The sequence below is a fragment of the Protopterus annectens genome, chromosome 7.part0 (assembly GCF_019279795.1).
Source record: "Protopterus annectens isolate FY-2018-M chromosome 7.part0, PAN1.0, whole genome shotgun sequence".
NCBI lineage: Eukaryota > Metazoa > Chordata > Ceratodontiformes > Protopteridae > Protopterus > Protopterus annectens.
This window is the reverse complement of record NC_056739.1, coordinates 541,860,746-541,882,985: the sequence shown is the minus strand read 5'-3', so window position 1 is coordinate 541,882,985 and position 22,240 is coordinate 541,860,746.

Genomic DNA, 22,240 nt, shown 5'->3' with positions numbered 1-22,240 from the left:
AAGAAACACAGAAACATAAAAACATCTTGAAGAGAGTGTGAATAGGCATATAGAGTTAAGCATCTTTCAAATTCAGGGACACAAGAAGAGGCTTGAGGAAGCAACAAAGAGAAAAGTGTCTGAAGACACAATATCCTGAAAAAAGCAACCTTGAGAAAGGTGTTGAGAAAAGACAGGTCTAGAATGGGCCTCCATGATTCCTCCTTTCTGGGATCTGGAAATAGTCTGAAATAAAAACCTGTTGAGACAAGAGGACAGGTTGGATTGTTCCTTGACTGATCAGATCCCACAGAACCTAGAGAAAATGAGGGAGATGGCAAGGAGGAGGTGTTAGAATGGAAGAAGGGAGTTCAAACATATAAAATAGCCATTTTGGATTATGGAGAGGCACCTGTGGTTGAGTCAACATGAGGGTTAGAGGAATATGGCTGAAGTGGAAGGAGACTGGATGCCAGACAGAGGTAGATGTTTCAGGAAAGGAGGGATTTTTGCCTCAGGAATTCTGAATGGACGTATCTGGGAAAATTCATTCAGGAGCCCTCTTGCTGATGGCAGGCTGCCTAGGCTGCCTACTGACAAAAGAAGGTTTGGATGGATAATTCCAGTGGAACTTAGGGACAGAGGAAAAAGATTTGCTTCCGATCTTGTATAACCTTACCCTTATCTTGAAGAGTTTTAAACAATTCTGCAGCAGCATCAAAAATATTCTGGTTATCTAATGGGGAATGTAAAAGTTTGGCATTAATATTTTCAGGTAAGGTTTGAAAGTGCAATGAAGACTGTCTCCTCATGGCAAATCCAGATGCAACTGTCCTAGAAGAGGCATCAGCAACATCACAACTGTTTTTGGTGGAATAGCAAGCCAGCTGTGAGGCAGAACTCCTGTCCGAATCAGGTAAATCAGTCAAACCCCATCAAGCTGGGAGAGAAGAGTCAGGACATATCTGTTCACATGGATCTGATTGTTAATTGCCCTAAAAGCCAAAGTAGCAGAAGTATACATTTTTCCCTATGGCTTTCCATAGCATGGCTGTCCTTATCAGAAGGTAGAAGCTTGAAAGAAGATAGCAGTTTGCATGATTTATCTGTGTACATGAAAACAACAGCAGGATCAGATGAAGGACATATTTATGATCCTGAGGGACATTATAAAATCTGCCTGGCTTTTTAGAAGCTGGAGTTTGAGATTCATGAGCCTGAGAAGCTAATGAAAATGTATCCAGCATGCCATATTGGAATAGAACAGGAATGTACCTGCACTATTGTGACTGTTTAGATGTATATGTTTAATGGAATCTGGAACATGGGAGGTTAACTTGAAAAAAGTTCAGAGAAATAGTTGAAATTAAATTGTTTCATAACCAGTTTTAGTGCAGTAGCAGACACAAAGTCTAGAACTAGAAGTTTTTTGTATCGTCTTGAAAGAGAAATAATTACTAGGTTTAAGATGTAGAACGGTTTTATGGTTTTATGACTTCCAGGATCTGTGAACATCTGAGAGATATGTATTTTTCACAGGGAGATGCTAAAATTCTGTTAGTTTCTGACAAAGGGGGTTTAGCTTTGCAACTGAAGTCAGGTGACAAAAAGCGAGGTTATCCAAGCTAACCCAGCAGTAATTATTGATATTAATTTAAGAACTCTCTCAGAGAGAGACTGGGCATTTTGTATTTTGTCTTTGACCTAACAAAATCAGCTGGAAACATCCACTCACCTCTGCACTTGCCTTGCTGTAAGTATGTTTTTAGGACATAGTAATTCTTTTACATTTATATAGGAATATAGTAAAGTGTAACTTAGATGTTTTCTTTATTTATTTGAGACTGTCCTGCAATGTTGTTTTAAATATTTCCTCTGATTTTGAACTCTGATGTAACTGATTACTTATTGAGTATTGTCTTGTTCTTTTATTATTTATTATTAAATATATTTAAACTTTTTAATTGTGGCTGGTCTGTTTAGAGATATTTAAGTTCTTAGAGTACTTGCATATCTATTTGGTGACACTGAACAGGCCACTCCTAAATAACCTTGCTCTTGGTCAGACTACCATTTGGATTAATAGTAACATTACATGGTAGGATTGGACACCCTTTGCTAAGGGCCTTAAAGTAGCTAATAAGAGTTGGCTGGTGGCAGTGAAAGCTACCTTATAGTCTGGGCAGAAGGGGGCATAGCTAGTCAACCTGTGCCTGTCTTTCCCAGGGGAGTGTGTGTTTTTGCATATAAATCAAATCTCAAGGAGTGTGTATGTCAGCTACTTGGGCAGGGACATGAAGCACTGGTAGGAGATCTTGATTTGGCCACTCAGCTGAGATCTCAGCCCTATAGCTGTGCCAGTGGAGACTCTTATTGGGGATTTGGAAAAAGAGGGAGAAACCAGCCCCAGACTGACTGTGATCTACGTGTGCTGTTCTCTTAATGGAAATTGCACTTTACTATGTGTGTACTTGTCATCCTCCCAGTGTGTACATTCGCTACTGTTGCCAGTGGTGAGGAGTGAGGCTCCTTGATTACTGGGCCAGTGCAGGGGCATCACAAAGTGCATATAGGGAATTAAGACTCTATCATCCATGCAGTCAGTTGAAGTTTATGTGGGCGGGAGTATATCAAACACCCCTGTTCTTGTGTGAGTAGATCCATTCTATGAGAAACCTTCATGGGCATTACCAGAAGAAGGGAAAAGCACTGTTTCTGGGCCAGAATGGAATCACTATAATCATCCTTGAGGTCCCTTTTGAATTTTCAGAGGTAGCATGAATATTGGTGGAAAAGGTAGAAAAGAATGCAGGATGATTCCTATCCAAAGAAAGGAAAAGGCATCTGTCTTCCAGGTGCTCTTGCATGGATCTTAGCTACTAGGCTAATGGCCCTAGGAGCCTTACAAGACTAGCCAAGTTCTGTCCTTGTTTTCATGATCAAAGAATGAAGCCTGCTGTATTCAAACCCTAGACCTTATGCATGGTAGTCCTACACACTTACAGCTGTAGCCACAGGAAGAGTAAATAAAGGTTGCATACTCTGTACTAGAACCCATGGCTATCTGTACTACAGCCCTACACTTAGACCTGCGGCCACAGGACTAAAAATACATCAAAGCTTCTCTGACCAGGAATCAAATCCAGACTGCTGCAGTGAGAGCACTGAATTCTAACCACTAGACCACCAGGGTTTCCACCAAAAGGACTAGGTACCCCCCAAAGGACCAGGTACTTTCATCCACAGACAGTTGTGTGTTGTCCAAGGCATGGCAATGAACTGCACAGTTTGAAGGATCCCCCACTCTAACTCAGACAGTTTCAAAATGGTGGCTTTAGGAATTAAACCCTGTACCATAGGAATTACAGTTCACAGTCTTAACCCTCTGCACCAACTGCCATGGAGTCCTAGAGAAGAAATTTATCAGCTGATTGTTTGGAGATGAGTTTTAGTTGTGGAATTCCCCACAGAGCGATCAAATCTTAGAAGATGCCCTGATCTAGTTTCCAGTTGTGAGGGTCTCCTTTTGCCCTGCTAAGCTTGCTTACAACTCAGTTTTTCTCTGACAGGATGTAGAATTCCTGTAGAGTGTGACTGCACTGTGAAGTTATATCCCAAGCTAACATTGTTAGTCTGCAAAGAGGGTACGGCCTAGTTCATCCTTGCTTGCTGATGTACCACATAACTATGATATTGTCTGAAACCATTTAAAGAGGTCCCAGAAGCTAAAAATGGTTCAGAGGTTCGAGTGCCTTTTTCAGGGCAAGCATCTCCTAGATATTTATGTACTTGCCTCAGTCCTTGGTGTCCCAAACACCTTGCACTTTTATCCCTCCTGAAACTGCTCCCCAAACAAAGACTGAAGCATCTGTGGGGATTGACTGTTTTGGCATAGGAGGGGAGAAGGGAAGAAGGGGAGACCTGGATTTAGGGATATTTGCTGCCTCCCCCAAGTGATTTCTCTTCTGAAAAATCTCTGAACTAGCATTTGAAAAGATAATGGGTGTTGGTAGGGAGACCAAACAGATTTCAGATACCATTGTATCTTTCTTCTGTGGAGTCTTGCCAGTGGTATCGGGTGAATTATAGATGCCATGAGACACAAAATCCTTAGGTATCCCCTTGCAGATACCAATGTCTGACTGGAAAACCTTAGAAATTGATCTAGATACATATCTGTTTTTTTTTTTTTTTTCCTGTGGAAAAAAAACTTTTTGAACTAAGGTGTCTAGCACACATCTCAGGAATACAATCTTGGATGAAGTTAAAAAAGACTTTTGAAGGTTTACCTGGAATCCCTGCATGTGTAAGAGATCTCTCACCTAAGTGAGAGATTCCTGGCAGTATGTAAAAAGAGTGTGAAAACATAAGCAAGTCATCGAAATATGGAAACATGGATGCCCTGTAGCCTGCAATAAGACATAACTGGGGCTAGACACTTCTTGAACACTCTTGGTGCAGTGGATAGTTCAAAAGGTAAATCAGAGAACCAGAGAACCAGTAATGGGATTCAGACACACAAAACCATAAGGAATGTCTGAAATCTGGATGAATAGATATGTAGAGATAAGCATCTTTTAAATCTAGTGTTACCAGAAAACTTAAATGAGGAAAATAAGGTAATAGGCTGTGAAGTAATAGTATTTTGAACTTGAGCACTATCAAAAATTGGTTTAGGAAAGAAAGGTCAAGGTCTGATATCCAGGCATTTCCTTTCTTTGACACCAAAAATATCCTTGAATAAATATCTTTTCCAAACTGAGAAGGAGGAACTACCTGTATTACTCCCTGTGACATGTTGAAGGTTAAGGGGAAATAAAGGAGTCTGGTCTGGTGTGGTGGATGTAGACCCTCCTGAAAAGGAGAATTTTTTTCATGCTGCCACCTTTAACTTTGATGAATGCTCTTCAGAATCCATTTGTCCTAAACTTTCTGATGCCTAAGAAAATAGCAAAGATTCAGACTTTATGTAAAGAAAAATGGACTGCCAGGGTGGAAGGTGGGAACATGCCCTATTAAATACTCATTCTAACTTATTGGACTATATTTTGTGTTAGGGGTTCCTGTCGTCTTTTTGTAACCCCCCCCCCCCAAGCCATTGCTTTTCAAACATCTGTTCACCTGCATTTTGTTCAGATTGTTTATTTTATTTCATGCCAAAATTGCATGAGGTATTATACAACCCCTTATAAAATATGGAAAATGAGGGCTGAAAAATCTGAGAGATTCCCTATATAAACATACCCCTCACAATGCAGTTGTTGATAACATTTCTAGCAGAGGGACCAATGACTATATCTCTAACCAAAGGATAATTTAAAATCTAATTTTTCGCATCTGCTGAGAACTTTTGAGAATGCAGCCAGGCAAACCTTTTCAAAACAGTACATGTGGCCAGCGCCCTGAAGCAAGTATCAACAGAGTCATGCACACATTTTTAACAATGAGCTGTGACCTGTGAGATGGAAGAAACTAAACCTTTGTCCATGGAAATTTGAGCAGGAGATACAAGTTTAGTTTTCTGTTCTTTTTACAGCAAAAATGGGTTCAACAGTGATGTTAATGGCAACAAAAAGAAGTTTCCCCAGAGATGGGCACAATATTCTGACTAAAGAGGGAAGACTTCTCTGTTGCCTCTCCCAGGACCAACAAGAGTGACTCTCCCTTGCCCAATGAGGGCACTCAGCCACAGAGGATGTGGGTAACCCCAATCCATAGTGGCTGTAGGTACAACACCAGGCAGATTAGCAGTCTGAGGAACCATTTTTGACCACAGCCGATTTATCCACCTGCAGCTAAGGCACATTTCTATCCTGCTGTGGTGGCAAAGGATGTTTGCTTCACTTTTTCTTTTTACATCTGGAAGAAGGACTAACCTTGGGACCAACAATTTATTCCATGGTCAAGCTGAAATTGATGCCTCTTTCCTGGGGAAAACAAATGTCACAAGCTTTTAAAAATTTAAAGTTGAAAAAATTTTACTTTTATCTAATAAAAACACAGCAGAAAACATCTTCATACACCTTGCCAGCCCCCACAGTAAAATAAACACAATTTCTTTCTAGCGAAAAAAATGTTTTTCAGCTACTTTTAACAACTTTTAAACTGACAGGAAAACACTGCACTCCCATTTAAAAGTACAATTAAGTCTCAAGACTGTCTGTTAAGAAACAAACTCCTAGTGGAAAATGAAGTTCCCTAACCAAGAAAGTATAATTAAACAATAAATATTTACACGTGGAAGGGTGTTCACCAAATGGAACTTATCTGCCCAGCAATTGAACGGTACAAGCCAGATGTTGATTTTTGAAAACCCACAGTGAACTGCTCTTTTCAGTGGCATGAAATCTGTGAAGGGCTTGGCACTTAAACATGTTGAGTTGAGCTCATGAAAGCAACTCTGAAGCTTCAGAAGCGCATCAGCTGTTACATCATTGTCAGGATATAACCCATATAGTTAAGGCTACAGTGATAAATATGATGAACATCAAATGTTATTATTTGATACTTCATTCTTCTCTTTTTGATTATGTCTGTAATAATAGAAAGAAAAAAAATAACAGGAAAGGAAAACACAGACCCTTGTCTGGGGATTGAGCCCAGGATACCCCCAATGCACATGCATTCAGTGCAGTTGTTATTCCAAATTCAAACCATTCAAAGGGGATCCAGTGTCTGTCCACCTGGGATGACATGCTCGACAAGCCACACTGCTTCGCTAGAGCCGGTTTGCACCTGTCACCCTTAGGCTTTCGAATACTGGCCAAGGCTCTTGCCACCCCCATAGTGCCTTTTTTAGGCAAGGCTCAAAAGACAAACCCACCACCATAAATAGCACAAGTAACAAAAAACTGAGAGTAATGCTACTCAATGCAAGAAGTCTAAACCTCAAAATGCACGCACTCGAGGCACTCCTCAGTATGGAAAAAATTGATATATGTGCAGTAATAGAAACCTGGTTTAAGGCTCCAGAGAGCACCCCATCACTACCAGGCTACAACTCATACCATACATTTCAGCCACAGAACCCAAATCGAAATACAATAGGTGGGGGGCATATCCATATTCATCAAAGATACCCACACCTCCAGGTTAGTGGCACAGAGTGATGCTTCAGAGATCATCCACGTGCATCTAACAATGAGCAAAAATGAAATTCAAATTGTAGCTTGCTACAGATCACCCACCATGTCCCAGGACCCCCATTCTGCATTTCTGGAAACACTGGGAAACATAAAGGTCCTACCAAACACCCTAATATTGGGTGATTTCAATTACCCAAACATTAACTGGGAGAACTACTCAAGTACTAACTCCCTTGCCCGACTTTTCCTAGAATTTATAAACTCAAATGCCCTGGTCCAACTGGTCAACACTCCCACCAGAGGTGACAACATATTAGACCTGGTCATCACCAACATGGGCGACCAGTGTTCCACACCAGAGGTCAACCCCTCATTGGTTAGATCTGACCATAAACAAATCACTTTGGATATCCATATTCCGCCCCCACCCCGGACAAGAAAACCACTGTGAAAAACTTTTCAAAAGCAAACTTCACGTTACTTAAGACCGAGGTGGAAAGTTTCAAAGCTCCCATGTTGAAGGATAACACTGTCCAAGCTGCAAAATGCTTTACTAATGCATTCTACGGGCAGCTACAAGAATGCATGGATCATGCCATCCCAAACAAAACCAAGACTCACTCCTCCAAGAAAAGGAAACCAGTCTGGTGGACTCCTGCCATAAATAAGCTATACAATAGAAGGAGGAAAGTAGTACAGAAAAGAGTAAAATCCCAAGAAGGGAAGACATCCCTGATCAGTATCAGCAAGAAACTATGATCCTTCATAAAATTATCCAAGCGAGCTTTGAAAGAAAAATTGCCAAGGACTCCAAAGACATTCTTTAGCTATGTCAAGAATCTAAGTGGCAATGCTCAAATTTGCTTGGAGTTAGTGCAGAATGGCACAAAATACACTGAACCGACTGATATTGCCAACATCCTGGCAGACAGGTTCAGTGCAAACGTCACCCCCTCTCACCTCCAAAAGGGCCCATAACCATACCAGAAGAATGTAGAGTCCCTGAAATCACATTCACCCAGGTTAAAACAGCCCTCTCCAAAGCCAAAAACACAGTATCAATGGGACCGGACGGTGTCCCAGGCTGTGTCCTACATGAACTCCAAGATGAACTAACCCCTCACCTAAACACACTGTTCAAACTCAGCCTCTCCACAGGCTACATATCCATAGAGTGGCACACAGAAATGGTTATTCCATTCCACAAAGGTGGAGCCACAACAGACCCCAGGAACTATCACCCTATAAGCCTGACTATCTTGGTCTGCAAGGCTATGGAGCACATCATCATGGAACTCATTAACAGAGACATTGTGAACCTCCAAACACTGGACCTTACCCAGTTTGGCTTAGATAAGGGCAGATCATGCCTCCTAAACCTGGTGGACTTCTTTGAGACAGTTATCAAGGTTATAGATGAGGGAAAGGTGGTGCACACAGCCTACCTAGACCTCGCTAAGGCCTTCGACACCATTCCCCATTCTGGTATTATAGACAAGCTCACCAACCTGAACATAAACCCCTACGTCACAAGATGGGTTGCCAGCTGGCTCATGGACAGAACCCACATGGTGGGAGTTGTGGGAGCTAGGTCCGACTCTAAACTGGTTACAAGTGGCTTTCCCCAGGGCTCAGTCCTAGGATCCCTCCTGTTCAGCATATACTTCTCAGAGGTACAGGCAAGCACAGGAGGACTATGGCTGACTAAGTTCGCAGATGACTGCAAACTAGGGGCTATAAATGACTCTCAAGCTGACACAGACATCCTCCAAAAGAGTCTCACTGAGATGGATACCTGGTGTCAAAATCATGGCCTCAAGCTAAATACCAAAAAAGTGCATAGTCATCCCCTTTCGAAAAAACAAAGTACCCACAAACTACCACATAGGTGGTAGTCCCTTAAATACAGAAGATGTAATAAGGGATCTGGGGACCCAAGTAGATAGTAATCTCACCTTTGATAATCACATTGCCAAAGTGGTTAAAAAATCCTTCTACGTGGCCCACCTAATCACAAAAGGGTTCACATCAAAATCAAAAGAGGTCATTGTGCCCCTCTACTCATCACTCATAAGACCCATCATAGAGTACAATGCCCCATTTGGGAATGTACCTTACAAGACACCTGCAACAGTTGGAAAGACCACAGAAGTACCTCAGCAAGAGGATCACTGGCCTCAAACAGATGCCCTATGCAGCTCGAATGAAGAAACTCCAGTTGTACTCGGTTGCATACCGCCTACTCAGAGGTGATCTCTGCCTGATATACAAGGCCATGTCCAACCCAGAATTGATGGACATGCTCCACCTAAAGAAAACCATATCCCTTAAGCCACACGCTCTAGGGATCTAAACCTCACCATAGCAATAAATAGGACATGCTGGAGGGATAAATTCCTGTCCCAGAGACTTCCCATGCTTTGGAACAAGATCCCAATATACATTAGGCAGAGCTCCTCACTAACACTCTTCAAAAGAAACCTTGATGAGCAGATGGGAAACAGAAAGTTTACCTTGGAGATCACTTCAGTGAGTCTGCTGGACAGAGGCACAGGGAACTAATCTAAGGGGGCGGCGAAAGCCAACACATTCTGGCTAGGCTTATAAATGCCTTCAGGCAGATAGCCTAGTACCAACCTATGAACCTATAAATGGACCAACAAGTAGTATCCAGACAGTTAGCTAACTGGCTGCAAATAGACAGCAGTTGTTTCTCCTTTGAATTAGGAAATCACCATGATAGTAATTTTGAATACACAAGCATCCACAGCAGTACAAACCATTAAATTAGTATTATATTAATAACTGAGCAGGAAAGGAACACACAACCCATGTCTGGGGATTGAAACAATACCCCCACCCAAACACACACATGCACTTTTTATGGTTGCCACTGCCACTGGAACAACAAGAAGTCTCTGGAAAGTTAAAAATAAAAATTGTCTAAATGTTTCTGTTTTAGTTTTATCAATCCTCTAAGACTCTTTTCCAAGACAAGTATAACAGTGACAGGATATTTGTTCATTTGGGAGCAAATGAACTGGGGTACAAAACCCTGAGGGGAATGTAGAGGGAGACAAGTTGGTACTTACACTGCATGTAACAGATATAGGTAAGACTCTGATCCCAAGTGTAATCCTTCCTTCCTTCACCAAGAGTAATGACTGGGTATAAAGAGGAGATAAGTGGCTGTAACAGTTGGTTTAATAGTTGGTATCATTCCAGGGAGTCCCATAGATATCATCCTCAGACAAGATGCTCAATAGTCTTACTTGTTTCAGAAAGGATGTCCTGCAGTTCTTGTTCAAGGGTTTCCACATACTGGAGAAAGCCTATTCATACCCCAGTGCTATTTTTACGGATATCCCAACTTACAAATTAATCTAATCTTTAATTGGACCATATTAAGCTAGTTCCTCTCAATGCTAGGATTCTGAAAAAACAAATCCCAATCTTGCAGCACTCCTGCACATGGAACATGTCCATATATATGTATTTAGAGAGACTTGATTTAAATGTAAAGAAAGCACTCCCTCCACACCCATGCATTGTACCTATGATGCTTTCAGACCTGATGAAAACTGCAGTAGTATCTGATGTGTACCACATCTTGTCTAGACTAATGCCCACTGATCCACAAACTGAGCTCTACAGCTTTAGTTTCCCATGTACAAGACAGGCTTACTTCTTGCAGCATGCTACAGAAACCCCTCCATACCCCTAGATGATCATGTTAGATTCCTGGAAGTTTTAGAATACATTCTTGTGAGCACTAGTTCCATAATTCTATATGCCTTAAATTGTCCCACCATAGAATGAAACAACTATACTTTCAATATAGGGTATGCCAAGAGATTCTTTTGGATTTGATCTACAGGAATTTCCTATAACAGATAATTAGTGAACCCACTAGAGGCCAAAATTGTCTTGATTTGGTCCTCATGAATATCGCCCTCAACTGTTCTCCTTCCCTGTCTTTCCTTTATCACTTAAATCAGACCATGGACTCATGGTATTTATTCTCAGACTCACTATACACCCTTTAACCAACATCTCCATATATAAGGAATTCAAAAGTACAGACTTTATACCTCCATATGACCACCATTGACCCCAATATGGAAGCCAACTTCAGAAAGAATTATGACTACTACAAATTCTAGTTAAGAGTTGTACAGTACATTTGTACAAAGACATACAATACAGTAGTTTTGCTATGTATAAACAAGGATAAAAGTCCAGTAAGGGTAAAACATAGGTAAGAGGGTATGACTGTAGAAAGACAGTAGTAGAAGTGAAGGAATATCAAGAGAGTCACAGTAGGGAAGTTAATGTGAATACTTATTCTATAAGGTATAAGAGAATATTATAGAGAGGGATTTGTTAAGAATAAGGAGGCATAATAAGATAAGATAAGAAGATATATTAGAAGTAGTTCAGGAAAGCTGGAAAGGAGGAATTAGAGAGAATAAAAACACATTTCCAGGTGATAGGATAGGAAGGGAGTTAGTGATGAGGGTTAAAGGGGATAATCAGAAGAAAAAAATCTCCTGAAAATGTATAGTAAGGATACAACACTTCAGCATGAGGATAGTATAAAAACTATCACCAAGCAACTGAAAAGCACTATTAAGGACCAGTAAGGCACCCTTGATTGGAGATTATCTTCTGAACCAAAGAGTAATGATAACCATTAGTCCTTCTTTAACTAAGTTAGAAAACTAAGAAACAATACTCAACACTGCTATGAACTTTTTCTTTATAGGGACTCATTATCTAACAACAATGATATTGCAAATATACTGGCAAATGTTCATCACAAGCTTGGCCATGAAACCCCTATTCAAACAAAACACATCACAACATACAATACATCTTCTATTATCACTAAGGAACATATTCTTAAGTTGTTGTCAAACAACAGAAATGCTTCCTCCATGGCTCTGAATAACATACATCGGTATCAGTGTTTTGTAAACAGAATAAAACATGCCCTTAAGAATCTTTCCTTATCTCTTCAGATTTTTTAACCCAAGCTTATCAATAGGCTATGTTCCTAAATCCTGTTACACTGCTGTGGTGATGCCACTCAACAAGGGTGGCCCTATAATGGCCCTTAAAATATAGATCAAGCAACAGTCTTGTCTGCTCTGTAAAGCTATGGCATGTATCATAGCTGATATCATTAATTATGATATCTGTAATCTCATTAGAACTGACACACAGAAATTTTCTTGGTCAAGGGGAGATCATACCTGTTAAATCTTGTTAACTTCTTTGAGTGGCTCATTGAAGTTCTCGACAGTGGTTATGCTGTTAATGCAGTTTATCACATCTGTACTAAGGTTATATGATACCTTGTGCAGTCTGCTGCCCCCATCAACTCTAAATTGAGGAGAAAAAGTTATCTCTTACAGATCAAAAACTTTCCATGAAATGTGGAGACTATAAGAACAACTAGACAATATGAACCAGTCCATAATTCTCAGCCTCACTGATTCCAACACTGCTGCCAATATCCTCTCGTATCTCCTAGCTTGCATGCTATTTAAACATAATAGAACCAACTGACTCTCTCTCTCTTAAGAGCTGAAAATCTCTTTTTCAACTTCCTGATGAAGCCTGGAAAAACTGGAAGAATAACCCCACTCCTAATTCGTGGAAGCATCACACCAACTTCATTTCAGCTTTTGCCTAAAAGAGACTTCATCAGAATGATTCACAACAAAAGCAAGACAAAGTCTCTTTTAGAAGAAATCGGGAATACAGGTTTTGTGTGCTAATTTCATCTGTCTCTGGAAGTACTATTTTGGTGGATTATTTTTATTATAGCTTATTTGTGACCACTATCAGTTTTTTTTTTTTTTTTTTTTTTTTTAATTTAGTCTATTGTCTACCTAGTGGATGTCTTGTACCAGCAGAGATAAGTTGTTGGATGTCTCCATACATCCTACTTCTAGTAGTTTGGAAAACAACATGTTCTGGATGTTACTTGAAACCATGGTTGAGATGCAAAAATCCCCCACTTTACTTATGAAAAAACAAGAATTTGAGTCAACCTGACAGGCACTGTATCCATGGCACAAACTCTTTACTTTTTGTGCCATGGATACAGTGGTGAGTCTTCACGTGAAAAAGAAGTCATCTGATTTATGCTGACGATAGCGTTCAGTAAAATTCATTGGCCGAGTTTGGGAATTACAAAAGGTAGCCCAAGAAATTAGATCTAATAGAGACTTACTTTTTCCACCTATTTTAATTAAACCATTTGTAAAAAAAAATAATATGAAAAATGTTAATTACAAAAAAGCCACTGTGTGCTGCTTAGACATGTCTGTTGACAGTCATGGCATACACTCTGTGATAACTGGAAATTGGAAAATTTTGGAAGGGAATTTGGACTAAGTTTGCATATAAAAGCATATATAATTTTAAAACCATGCTACAAGGAGATACTACAAAGTTACCAGTTACAAGTTTAACATCAAGCAAAGAAAAAGGGATGTCTAAATGTGGGGGAAATTCAGTTTGTAGGTTTATTTTATAAGGACCATACATTTGGTTGGAACACATTAAATATGTCATTAAGGTCCCAGGAACATTTAACTGTAGGCCGAGGGGGTAGTGTTCATATGCTTGTGTTCACGATGCAATGCATTTTACACAGGAATGATGACAGGATGTTAAGAAAAAAGAATTAAGGAACATCTGTATTATATTAAGACAAAAAATGACAAAAATGCACTTTTTAAGCATATACAACATTGTGATGACTACAAAATATTTTTATTTTCCATACTAGAGCAGGTACATTTAGATGTAGGAGAGAGTGATTATAAGAACAAAAACAGAACAAACAGAGACCCTATGGTAGCTGAAATTAGGGGCTGACAAATCTCCTGGTTTAAACAAAATGATCAACATAAAATGCTTCATAAAAGATAAAAGGTTGAGAATAGAAAAACAAACACATTAAGGATGTATATATGTGTTTATGGCACATACTTTACTATAGTGAGTATTGTTTTAAAAAGTTTTAAAAGTTCATTGATTCGTTTCAACAATGATTGGTTGGTTTGAATATAAAATGCTGTTGTTGTTTCTGCTGTGAATAATTCCGATTGTGTCTTTTAAATGAAAGCAGAAATAAAGGCTTTATATGCTAATTTCATCTGTCTCTGGAAGTCCTATTTTAGTGAATTATTTTTACTATAATCTATTTGTGACTACTATCAGTTTTGGTTGTTTTTTTTATCACACCAACTTGCACAACATTACTAAACAAGCTCTCTGCATACATAAAGCTAAATATCTCAAATCAAAGCAAATCTCCCTTCTTCACTCTACCAAACAATTTTGGCAAGCTCAACAGTGAAAGATCGAAAATTATGGTTTTATTATTAAAAACCAGTCCCCACAACTTCTTATAACATAGTATGGTCCACCCAAGACATGCTGTGCTCCTATGTGAAAATACAGCTACTCCAAAGCAATACTGCTTCAAAAAACAGCATAAACCTTCAGCAAAAGCCAGTTCTATTTATACACAAATAAAGCAAAAGCACATTATCTAAGTCCAGCGGTCGTCATAAATAAGGCTGACAAGGGTGTCCAGGTAGTTGTTTGGGATTGGACCATGTATTTTGCTGAAGCTGATGCCTAATTATCTGACCAACGATTTTATCAAAAGATGTATTTAGACCCCACCCCTAAGTTTACAGTTGAGATTGATAATTTTTTGAGAGATGCCCATGAGGAAGGGAATATTACAAAAGATGTCTTGTATCAACTGACAGTGCCAGATCCTATATGCTGCCCAAGATCCATAAAAATGCTAGGAGCCCACCAGGTATATCAGTTATAGTGAGGAATGGTTCTCTGACAGAGCCATTATCAGATTTTTGGTCATGTTACTTAAAACTATTATTGGGATATGTCAGATCTAGAATTCAAGACACAACTCAGTTTTTGTCACTTATAGAGGATATGCAGTTGGATTTAAGTTGGTTTCTTTGCATGTTGGATGTGAAAACATTGTACACCAGTATTCCAAACTGGGCAGGATTAATGGCCATAGAGTACTGGCTAAATAGGTTATCTATATACTGTGAAGGATTCAATACTTTTCTGTTATGTTTAACAGAACATGTACTAATGAAAAATATATTTAATTTCAAGGAAGAATGCTATTTACAGCATAATGGTACCGCAATGGGGGCATCCTTTACACCTATTTATGCTGACCTCTTTATGGGGTATTTGGAGGCGCAATTGATTTATGATAACTCACACAATATATATTTGAAATCAATGGACATCTGGAGAAGGTATTTGGATGACTGCTGGTTTGTCTGGAGGTCAGATGCCAGTTACTTATCAGAATTTGTGCAATACCTAAATGAGAATAAATGGGGTATACAATTTACTGAGCATCATGACTTGAGAATAATTACCTTCTTATATGTAGAGATATGGGTGGAATTAGATGGGACACTCAATAGTCGAGTGTTCAGAAAATTCCTGGAGGTAAATACTCTTTTGCAGGCCAACAGTTGTCATCCTCAACACATGATTAAGAACATACCAAAGACACAATTCCTTAGGATCAAAAGTATCTGTTCTTTAGAGTCAGAATATGTTCAAGAGGCTGAAGATCTGGTTCGGGGATTTGTGGAAAGGGGGTATAAAAGTACAGATGAACATTATGCTCTATCCAAGACATAGACAGAAATTAGCTTTTAAAATATAATTCTAAAAAGGTGGGAGAGAGACCTCTTAGGCTAGTTATGAATATTGGAAATAATACAAAATCTTTTATGGATCTTGTGAGGAAATATTGGCATATATTACTTCTAGATGAAAATCTAAGTAATACTTTACCAGCTGAGTGTTTATTTACATTTAGGCGTGGAAAGACTTTAGGGGGCTGGTTCAATCATTATAAAAAGAATATTGAGGTAGGTCCAACTATCAGTCAATTGTCCCTTGGAGGGCATCTAATTAGAGGATGCCAGCCTTGTGGACACTGTAACAACTGTAAATATGTTAGTAAAACTGAGCATTTTTCATCCACTAATACTTCACGAGTTTATGACATTCGAATGTTTGGCAACACAGGCTGGATGATATACCTAGCTACATGTAACTGTTTGGCATTTTTTATAGGCCAGACTTCTCAACCTATGAAGTTTAGGATAACAGAACATATGAGTGATATCAGATGCAAAAAAAATACTAACACTTTATATAAACACACTCTGCAACATAGTACTGCTAAATTTTATTTTATAGTTATTGATAAAATTGGGTATACAAGAAATAAAGGTGGATGGCATAAACTACTGGATCAAAAAGAAAAAAAGGCAGATTATCAGGTTAGGGGGCTTGTTTCCACCAGGGTTAAATGACTGTGATTGACCAAAAAGGTGTAAGTAGGAAGTATTTAATGGTTTGATGTAACAATGGTTCTTTACACTGATGAAGGCTTATGCAGCTGAAACCAGTATGTGAATTGTGAACATCAAGAAATTATTTGCAGGAAGAAGGAGTGCTGTTTTGTATTATTGGTTGTTGAATTTATAAATAAACTGCCCATTGACTTATCTCAACTGTAATTTCTCCTACATGCTGATGACATGGTTGCTTATGACATCATCTGAAGCAAACTACAAAGCTGTCATAATACTGAACCCTAAAAAAAGTCCATGCTAATCAGCACAAATAAAAGACTTACTATAGCTCCTAGACCATTCCATATTAAAGATCTGGACAACAACCTAACTGAAAATTACTTCATTTAGATAGCTTGGCATTTAGCTTGACCAGTCCTTCAACTTTTAAAATCACATCCAGAAACTTTGAGCCAAAGTCAACCACTTGTTATTATGGGACCAAATCATATTGCAGTTCCTTTCATGGGGAATCAGGGCAGCTATAGGCAAAAGGTTCCTGCTGGCAAAAATAGAAAATGGCCTACCCCATTCACCACCACCTCAAAAAAAAAAAAATAAAAAAAAACACTACTACCTTTCAAGCACTATCTACCAAAATCTGCAGTTTCAGCAACACTGCCCCTCGGCATTAAAATTGCTTCAATACTCTGGATAAAGCCAGTTGGCTACCCATATAAAGCAGAGACAACCTCAATCCTGGTTTCATTCTAGTCAAAGCCCTGTACCAAGACACTCCATTCCCACATGATGAGAGCGATCAATTCCAGTCCAAACTACAACTTTAGAAATCAGGACACTGACAGCCCTAATCTTTTAACTCCATTCACTGTAACCAAGATTTAGCCTGCAACTGGGCATACCTGATTAGTGCCTTCTCTCCTATAAACACAAATAAACATACATAAATATACATACATACAAACATACATACATAATTTTGATAATATATAAGCATGTAATGGAAGCCCATCAGGATAAGATAAAGTAAAAAAAGTGAGAAAGAAATTTCAGAATACTGGACAAGTATATGAGATAATAATGTTTATAATACTTATCAGTGGATTATGTTGGAGTCTAGGGAGTAGAAAAGGTGTCACAATTTATGTCTCATATTTCATTAGAGTATATGCACCGTGAGAGGATGTACTTAAAAATGGGTGTTAGGTTGTACCAAAGGAGTCTAGGGGTTGGGAAAACAAAAGTGTGAATTAGTATTATGGTGTTGAAATTTAAGAGTTGTAATATGCATAAAAAAAGAAAAATGTGATGTTAAGCATTGTTTTATAAGGTATACTTCTGTATATATTATTATCAAACAACAAGAGTAACTGCAAAAAGAAAATGCTTTGGTGTTTTTGAGTGATGATGGCATTGTATATTTTGAAATGTTAGATAAAATGAGTACAAAAAGTGTCTTGGAATGTAATTACATAATACTTCATTGTTTTTGCTTTATATAATGAAAATGATTAGGAGAGGGATCTTCTGAGTAGACAAAGCAGTTGTTCTATATTAAAAACTCTTTTCTTTAAGTGCCGCTGTTGCCTGAATGTAAGCTGCAGGCATTCAGACAGCAACAACACTTTAAGAGAAAAGTTTCTAGTGGAGAATTTTTTTCTGTGTTATAAATTATTCTTTCTAAGTGCTGTCATTGCCCAAATTGTAATTGCTTACATTCCAGCAGTTATCTGTGAAAGAAAAGAATTCATAATGTAGAAAAACAGTTGCTGCACCTACTGTCAGTTCAGTAGCTGCAGTAATACACATTTTCTACATGGCTACAGAACTGCTGGATTTACAAACAGCATGCTTACTGATTTTTCCAATTTGCACACATGCGTGTTTTTGAATATTAATAAATGTTATTATATAACTGACATTTATAGCAATAAACAAGGTAATCTGTTAGACTGTGACAGATTTTGTTAATTTCTGACTTCTAACAAAATACAATTGTTGATACAGTCTTGACAAAGGCTTTCTTAAACACAGTGACACTAAAGCATGAAAAAGATATATCAGTTATATATCAGTTAATTTCCATATGTGGTGCCAGGGACTATTTATGTGCTTTCATGCAAAGGGCCAGGTGGCTACCTAATACAGCAAAAGGACCTTTTCTTAAAATGCACTGACTTTTAAGTTATTACATTTATAGCAACATCCATAACTGGCTCAAAAGTTAGAAACAGTGCACCCTTACTGCCCTTTGAGGTGTGCTGTGTAAGCAGCCTAAACCTTTAAGTTATGATTATTCTGATTAATTTTCATAATAAAGTTTAGATGTCATCACTGGCAGAGATTGTCAAACAAATGTCACAATTAAGCAGGTCCAGTCTCAATGAAGTTTTGTAGCTTATATAGCTATTAAAGGTAATTTGTGTGTTATTATTTCCATTTATTCTTTCTAACTTAGGTTGGACCATAGATATTTAACACAACAATAAATGGTTTAACAAAATGTTTAGAACTTCTCATTACATAATTATTATAAAATTGTTGGTGGGGGAGGGGGCACTGGTTGTGGAAAAAACACAGATACGTTCATTAAGAGTTATTTATCTATTCACTGAGTAAGCTCACCTTGCAAAGATTAGTTTATACAGGAGGGAGCTGCAAACACAGTTTGGTAAGTGATTAATAAGTGTCAAAGTTTGCAAGGAGAAACTAAAGCAAGCAAATCTAACTGACAGATTTTATTCATTTCTGACATATCCTGAAGGATTGTTCCAAATACATGATAACATTTTGATCAAAGAAATAAATCCAAACCATCCCAGAAGTTGAAAATGTTGAGACACAGGTGCCCAGTAGGATGATGAAGCAATGGTTACCATTGTGAAAGCGCTCACCATTTTGTATTAAAAAAGAAGATTTTGCTTTGTCATGGTTCAGCTTCTTTATTCCAGCTACCTTCCTACTGGGCACTTGTGTTTCAACGTTTTGATAAAAGAATTAAAAATGCAAATAAAAGGCACAAAAATGTCAGTAGAATGACTTAATTTAATAAAACACAATAAGCATTTTCATTCAAACTTGAATCTACAATGAACTTCATCAGACAAAATACAACAGATAAAAATCACTTTTAAATTAATACAAAGCTCAGTCACATGATCAAATACATACAATCCTTAAATAAATCTTTAAAATTTTTTAAAAATCTTTTAAAATTTTTACACATGAAAAAACAGCTACAAACTTAAGGAGAGGATAGCAGAACACTTAAGTGCTATAAAAGGGTTAATGAAAGGAATGATTTAAGCAAACACAGTAAGATATTTCAAAATTTGAAAATAATTAATTTTTCAGTATTACAAAGGGTGACTATGGAAGCCACGGAGATGCAGCAGTAGCATTGTTGCCTCACAGCAAGAGGTTCTCCCATTCAATTCTTGACTGGAGTGCCTTCTGTATGGAGTCTGCATGTCCCCCCCATGGTTGAGTGGCATTCGAAAGACATGCGTGAATGGGCATGCCTTCATTGAAGGTGGCACCTCTGCACTGTAAAAATCTACTGCCAATCATTAGCGGAGTGGAGTTCAGCTGTGGTGACCCCTAACCAGGAAAAGCCGAAAGAAGAACAACAAAGGGTGACTATGGATTTTATGGAGATGTTAATTGGAAGCTTTGTTGGAAAGGCATGAATTAATGTGGCAAATATGCAATACCTTCAGCAGACCAGGTTTGAATGAAAGGGTTAATTTAGCATGTTTTTTTTTTTTTTAACATTGAAAATGCTTTATTATTAGGAATGCAATATGGTTGGATGTGTTTGATCATGTGATTGAGCTTGTATTATATGTAAAAGGGATTTTTATCTGTTGAATTTTGTCTGATGGAGTTTGTTGCATGGTCAAGTTCAAATTACAGTGCTTACTGCGTGATATCAAATCCAGTGATTCTACCAAAAATGTTGTGTCTTTTATTTTTATTTTTAGGTATTGGTTGTTTTAAAACATTACTCAACAATTTTAATTCTGTGCTTGATACAAGAATGAAGGTAAGTGTGTGATTGTATGGACGTAAGGGTTAGGTCACAGGGTAGGTGAGTTAGGGTTAGGGCGTGGGTCAGGTAAGTGTGTGATTGTGTGGACGTGAGGGTTAGGGCAGGGTAGGTGAGTTAGGGTTAGAGCACGGGTGAGGTGAGTGTGCGATAGTTATGGACCTTAGGGTTAGGGTTTGGGTTAAGGTAAGTGGATAGCTAGTGGTGTGTGTACAGTTTAGTGTAGGGTTAGATGTAGGATTTTAGGTGTATGTGTGTGGATTGCTGTTTGTTTGGTGTGTTTGTGTTGTGTGTATGTGTGTCAGAACAGTCAACATTCGCTGAACAGGGGTCGATATTAGAACATTCAACGTTTTAAAAAGTCGATGTTCTAATATAGACCCATATATATGTATATACACACACACACACGCACACACACACACACACACACACACATATATATATATATATATATATATATATATATATATATATATATACACACACATACAGACATATATATTTATGGTTACTTATTATGCCGTCGCAGATACAGGTTGCCAAATGTGTCTTTGTTGAACAGTAAAGCGCAAAAAGGCAAAATAGCGAAGCACTCATCAGGGGGTATGGGGGCGAAGCCCCCCACATTAAGTAATATTTTACTGTTTTTTTATTTATTTATTTTTTGTTTCGGAACTGTTCTGAAGTTTTGAAATTGTAAGCTTTCGCTTACATGGGGTCGATTATTTGCCATTTGCTATTCTGAGCATGTGATATGATAATGTAATATAGAGCCTATATTTATATCTATATATATATATATCTATATATATATATCTGTGTGTGTGTGTGTGTGTGTGTGTGTGTGTGTGTGTGTGTGTATGTGTATGTGTGTTTGTATGGGTGTACTGAATTTTATCAAAACACCCAAATATCAGCATTCACAAAGTCAAGCCGTGGTGGTGCAGTGGTAGCATTGTCGTCTCACAGCAAGAGGTTCTCCCGTTCGATTCTCGGCTGGAGTGCCTTCTTTGTGGATTTTGCATGTCCTCCCTGCAGTTGAGTGGTGTTCGAAAGACGTGTGAAAGGGCGTGCCTTCGTTGAAGGTCAGGCGTCTGGCTGGCACCTCGGCACCGTAAAAATCTACTGACAATCATTAGCGGACCAGAGTTCTGCTGTGGCGACCCCTAACCAGGAAAAGCCGAAAGAAGAACAATCAGCGTTCACAAAGTCAACCAGAAAATGTAGACTTTGCAAACCTGGACACATTACTATGTATGTGCTTAGCAACAGTCTTGGCATATGCAAGATATAAACTCAAAATTAAATTAAGACATTGTTTTTACAAGGAGGCAAACCACACTGCACTTGCACACCACCTACTAATTATATATACTATCTCCAAGATCACACAATGTATGGAAATGACATATTTCTCAACCCCAAAAATTGTGTGATCTCTCACACCTGTCTGCCATCTTTGTATTCGATGAAAGTTTGTTGACTAAATAAATGTTTATCAAAGAGGGATTCAATAAAATTCAGCTCACCTAGAATAGGCAGAATTTCACTGAGTCCCTCTTTGATCGATATTTATTTAGTCAGCAAACTCATGCTTGTTTTCTTATAGGGTTTGCATATTGTTATTCCATACTCAAGTTTGGGTCTAATGTAACTAACAAACAGTGACTTCATTATTTTGATTTCCTAGACTTTATAAATCTTTTTATACAACC